The sequence below is a fragment of the Simochromis diagramma genome, unplaced genomic scaffold (genome assembly GCF_900408965.1).
Source record: "Simochromis diagramma unplaced genomic scaffold, fSimDia1.1 OVJJ01000485.1, whole genome shotgun sequence".
NCBI classification, from domain to species: domain Eukaryota; kingdom Metazoa; phylum Chordata; class Actinopteri; order Cichliformes; family Cichlidae; genus Simochromis; species Simochromis diagramma.
The window spans coordinates 76,406-82,428 of record NW_024387522.1 but is presented as its reverse complement, the minus strand read 5'-3'; positions in this window follow the sequence as shown (position 1 = coordinate 82,428).

The following is a 6,023-nucleotide window of genomic DNA, read 5'->3' as shown; positions in this document are numbered from 1 at the left end:
ATCACAACCAGACGGCCCATAATAACTACATGTCCCTGTGACCATTCAACACTGCCACCTGCTGACAACCCTGCAGTACTGCGTCTTCACAAACAACAAACACTTTGATATAATGTTTTTAAGACAGTAGTGTATCCATGGTTACCATGTGACTGTGTAGCCAGGTACGATGTGAGTTGAACCTGAAGTTGACAGGGTAACCACACATCCTGTAGTCAAACAGGGTTACATGAACAGCTACCTGTAGTGAGTTATTAAAGGTGAGCCAGAGTCAGATCACAAAACAAGTTTGGCAGTCGAGCGATGATGCAAAGATACTCAGTAAACAAAACTATTTTAACAATCTCCATGGAGACGGGGACAGTGACGACTAGGGGAGGGAAGGTCCATTTCCACGACATCAGGACAGCTACAGTATCTGAAGCTTGGATCAAACACAGAATAACTCATCGAGCTGTTATCAACGAAACAACCTGGTCGTTTACGAACAGTTTATTAAGTTCAACTTCACAAATCCAATAATTTTGACTGCCTTCTTTTCTGTTCGAATTTCTAAAACTACACATACCATCTCTCTAGCTCTTGAATAAACCTTAAATACCTGCAGGACTCTGTTAAGGTCTAGCTCCGTGCTGGGATGTCCCCTGGAGTCTGTGGAGGTGGTTGGCGAGAGGAGGATGTTAGTAAAGCTGACATCCATCATGAACAACCCACATCACCCACTGCATGAGTCTGTGAGTGGGCTGAGCAGCTCCTTTAGTCAGAGACTGAAACACCCTCGCTGCAGGAAGGAGCGCTTTGGCAGATCATTCATCCCAACAGCAGTTAGACTCTATAACTCCTCAATCACGATGTCATAAGTCACTGGACACTGTGAACATCCACGGTCACCACTTCATGCATAATGGACCTTCCATGTGTACGGACATGTGCAGGTATATATGTCTGTATATGTATACATACTGTATGTATATTTAGTGTGTACATGTGTGTGTGTCTATAAACAGGAATAGTAGTGGTACAATAGCTATATCAAGCTATATAGTTTATGTCTTCCATATTTCCAACCATATCCATAATCACATACTGTGTATGCTACCATTGTATATAGTGTACCACCTTACTTATTTTTTATTTCTTTGTATGTTATTTGTATTTTTTGTATTTTTCCTTCTGATACCTGTGCCTGAGCTGAGGTGACACAAGAATTTCCCCATCATGGCGTCAATAAAGTCTTATCTTATCTTATCTTATACCAATCACTCAAACTGTACCTGTAATACAAATGCAAGTAAGGGTAGTGGAACTCCTGGTTTCTATTACAAAAGTAATATAGAGAGAAACATGTTGATTCTGCATTTGGGACTGAACATTAATCATGGTTCTGGTATTAAAGGTATTAATATTAATGGGATTAATGGGATTACACAGCTTTAACTCAAATGACAGATGACTGTTTAAGAAGTACAGGTGGTTGGAGTGGTACTGATGGATGTAACTGATGACAATTTATTGTTAAAAACCATATTAGAATCTGATGGTTTAATCTGTTTGCATGGTTATGGACGAGGAGTTATGGATGACTTTTGTTCCCTGTGTCTCCTTTGTTAGATCACAGGTGTTGAACTCCAGGCCTCCAGGGCTGGTGTCCTGCAGGTTTTAGATGTGTCCTTGATCCATCAACATGTCTTGAAGTTCTCCAAAGGCCTGGTAATGAACTAATCATTTGATTCAGGTGTGTAAAGAGGGTGTGTAGAGAGAGTGAGATCTAAAACCTGCAGGACACCGGGCCTCCAGGCCCTGAGTTAGATTATGTTCAGCTGTGTTCCCTCCTATGTTTTGGTCCCTCGTTTGCCCTCCTGTGTATTTATGTCTTCGCCTCCCTCGTTGTTGTTTTTCCCTGTATGTTTAGTTTACATTCCTGTATGCAGTATCTCCAGCACTCGGGCAGTAAGGCTGTTTTTGAGTTCAAGTCCTGTCTGCGAGTCTGCATAGGGTCCAATCTTGCCTGCTTCACAGCCAGTTCATGACAATATCAATGGCCTTTTTACCTGGATAAATAAAGGATTAATAACCTAACACTGAGGAAAGGTTAATATAGTCTTAGATTCTCAGGTGCAATCAGTAGTTAAATGGATATTACACATATTTTGAATGTGTCTCACCCTCATAAAACATTTGGTTCCAATTACACTGTGAATCTAGTTTTAAAGGTTTCTATTGAACGTGTGTTTGTTGGTCCACGAGACCAGGCTGTAATCTTACACAGTAAATTATCCTGGACAGAACATATTATTATGATTACTACTAGAGCGTACAATGATGTTGATGTGCGAAGGTTTTGACCTAAATGATATTTTAAGGTAAAGATCCAAAGAAAACAGACTAAAAACACAGGAAGAAACCTGCAGCAGAACCAGGCTCGTGGAGGGGCGGGGCCATAGTGAGCAGATGGTGGTTCCCACTTTGTGACTGTTGGTGTCACACCACATGAAACACTGGGGCTCTCACTTGGTGTTGTCTCTCTCTGTGTTAGAGTGTCCCTTCCTGTTCCTGTTACAACACACAGTGGTGTTTTTGTGTAGCTTACCTGCATTGCAATTTAATTAAAAACTTATAGAGAACTTCTTATTTCATATCCTCACGTGCTTCATCCCACGCAAACCTGCTGTTTACTCACTTGATCTTAGTTTATCTTTATCTTTAATTATATTTAGCTTAGCTTAGCTTTTAGCTGACATGTAGGCTATTTGTAGCTCTGGAGTCCAGGATCACTGAACCGGAGACTCGGTTTTGCAGGCCTAAAAACCTGATAGCTAGGCTTGTGTAGCCCGTGCAGCCGAAGGTAGCATAGGCCCTGTTAGCTGTCCCCCAACAGACTGTCCCGAACAGCCGGCGAAACAGGACAGCTGGTGACAGTGAGGAGCAAACATAGTCTTAAACAGAAGCCCCTGGTACACCACCAATTATTAGCAAGTCCAGCATAGTACTGAGTCGTGCTCTGGACATGAAGACAGCAGCAGCAGCTTTTTTTTAAACTTGCACACAGAGCTGATCTTATCAGCAGTTTCTCTTCTGCTTTCAATAGATCTTAGCTACAGAAGAAGACACAAACTGTACAGACCACAACTTCATCTTTTTGGGGTATTTTTGTTTTTTTGCAGATGTGTGAAACAGCCAGAGAGCATCAGCCTGTCAGTGATCAAGTGTTTCATCCACTGACAGATCAGTAGCTCTGGAGCTCCATCAGCTGGAAGGGTTAACCAGAGATGGACGAGTGTGTGTGGATGGCTGCAGAGTCAGCGTGTCCTCTCTGAGCTTCATGGAGCTGTGAGAGGGACAGCTGGGACACTTTAGGAAGGACCTCTGTGAGCTGGACACACAGCTGACGTGACAACAGGAAGTGACGAAACCGGAGCCCGAGGCATCTCTCTGCTGCTAAGACCGCACGCCTTCAGTTGAAATCCAGACACCATGAAGACGGCTCCTCTGCTCCTCCTCCTCGGTGAGTCCTTCACTCAGTTATTGGATCAGAGTGTGAGACGAAACACAGCGGACCTCTGAGCAGGTCCTGTTGGATGGTTTCAGTGGTCACTTTGTGTTACTTTGTGTTTATATTTTGATATTGCTAGGGATGATGCAATGATCGGGGACCATTCTTCATTTCGTTGTTCTCGTTACAATGACAATAAAGTTTCTGATTCTGATTCTGATTCTGATACAGCACAGCTGACAGTAAACAGTCCTTCATGTGCTCTGACTCCATGGATGGAAACAGATTCTGTGACATGTGAAGATCATGTGAGTCGTTGGCTGATGTCTCTGTGTGTGTTTCACACAGTGCCGAGGCTTTCATCTGCCTTAATGAGCACAGTCTCCTTCCAATCCAACAGCCTATTCTGAAGTGTGTCCCACTGAGGTGATCAGCCTCCCCTCCCCTTCGTTCCAGGACTACTCTGAAAGTGTGTCCTTGTACGTGACGTACAAGGACTCACATAGAAATGAGAGAAAGATCCATGGAGCATGTCCAAAGTAAAACCTGGAAGGATGATCACAAACAGAACTGTTGTTCAAGAACACAAAGTCTTGCTTCATGATAAAAAACTATAAAAAATACGAGGGGTGGCTTTTGCACAATGCTGAAAATAAATAAATTAGTAACTGACATGAATTAACATCAGCTAATCATTGAATCCTCCCTTAGTTATGCTGCAATAGGTGTAGGCTTCTGGGGGACTCCCATGATGCACTGGGTGTTTCTTCTTCACTCACTATGTATTAACAGACCTCTCTGCATTGAATCATATCTGTTATTAACCTCTGTCTCTCTTCCACAGCATGTCTTTATCCTGTCTTCCTTCTCTCACCCCGACCAATCACAGCAGATGGCCCCGCCCCTCCCTGAGCCTGGTTCTGCTGGAGGTTTCTTTCTGTTAAAAGGGAGTTTTTCCTTCCCACTGTCGCCAAAGTGCTGCTCATAGGGGGTCATATGACTGTTGGGTTTTCTTTGTATCTATTATTGTGAGATCTACAATATAAAGCTCCTTGAGGTGACTGTTGTTGTGATTTGGCGCTGTGTAAATAAAACTGAACAGATTTTATTTGATTAACATCTAATTACAGACAAAAGACTCGTCTATTGAGCCTATACTGTATAACAAGGTTATTGTCGTAGAACTTGTAACGTTGGGTTGTGTTCAGTGGTTGAAAGGAGGCGGTAGAAACCAGGATAGTAGGAAGAATACACGATCACACTGGTACTGAGAACTTCCCAGTTGAACGGCTGCTGCTTATCAAACATGACAGACAGTGTTCTGTAACGTGGCAAAGTTTTCTGGAGAGGTAAAACAAATAAAGTCCATCTCTCTCCATGTATTTGCGTGCAAGCACGTTGCTCCCATAAATCACAGAGAGGGCAGTGGCGCACACTAATGACATCATAAACCCTCGACATTAAAGAGACACCACACCACTGTGACTGCTACAAACTGCTTAACCAAACTTTTGGTTGTTCAGGAAACAGTTTGCCAGTCACAGGTTTTAACTGGTTCCATGACGTAAATTGTACAAAGTGAGAAAAAACAGGTTTTCCTGGACCCCACCTGCTACTAAATACCTGGCAGGTCCCCAGACAGCTGTTGCTATTGTCTATTTTGTCTGATTGATCACTTAAAGTGAAAATGTGGTTTAGATCCTTTTGCAGGTAAAGCCTGATCTTTTTTTCAGTGCTGCAGAACAACCAGAAAGGACGGTTCCCACAAAGCATGTTCTGGTCATGTGTCCCTACAGTGTAACAAAGACAAGGATAGGTGTGTGTTATAATGATGTGTATGTGTTACAGGTGTGTGTGTGGACATCTGCCACAGTCTGTTAGTGTACACCTCTGAGGATGTGAGAAAAAGCTCAAGTCTGTGGATTTTCCTCCTGTTGCAGGTGTGTGTGTGCTGCTGCTGTCTGCACTGACTGTTTCTGCAGGTGAGTTGATGATGTGAAAACAATCCTCTGTCAGGTTGCCTGTTTCCTGTGTCTCTCACGTCATGGTAGTTCATCCTGGTCTCATGGTCCAGATTTCCTTGTTTTTTGCTTTATTTTCCCCACTTTAGTTAGTCAGTCCAGTCTGAGTTTCACATCTTATGTATGTCAACATTTCCAGCCTTAATAAATGACTGTCTTTCTGTTCAACCTCACTCTCGCCTCAGTTGTCTACATTTGGCTCCTCCTCTTCTCTCCACATGATGTGTTGTTGCTGATTGTGACGCCGTGGAGCTCTGATGTGTAAGTCAGTTAAGTTTACCTCAGCATACGAGGTGAAAAACTAACTTCATCGTCTTTAAATTTGTTACTGAGGTCTGGACGATGAACACACCCCTGTAAACCCTCCCACTGATACTACAGGATATTCTCTTACCCAATAGCATGGTCACTGCTACATAAACACAAAATCATACATGTTTCCATGAAAATGTCCTGATGCACGCTCAGTGAGTAAGGAGATCCCTAAAGGTTGACCGTAGATCTGACCT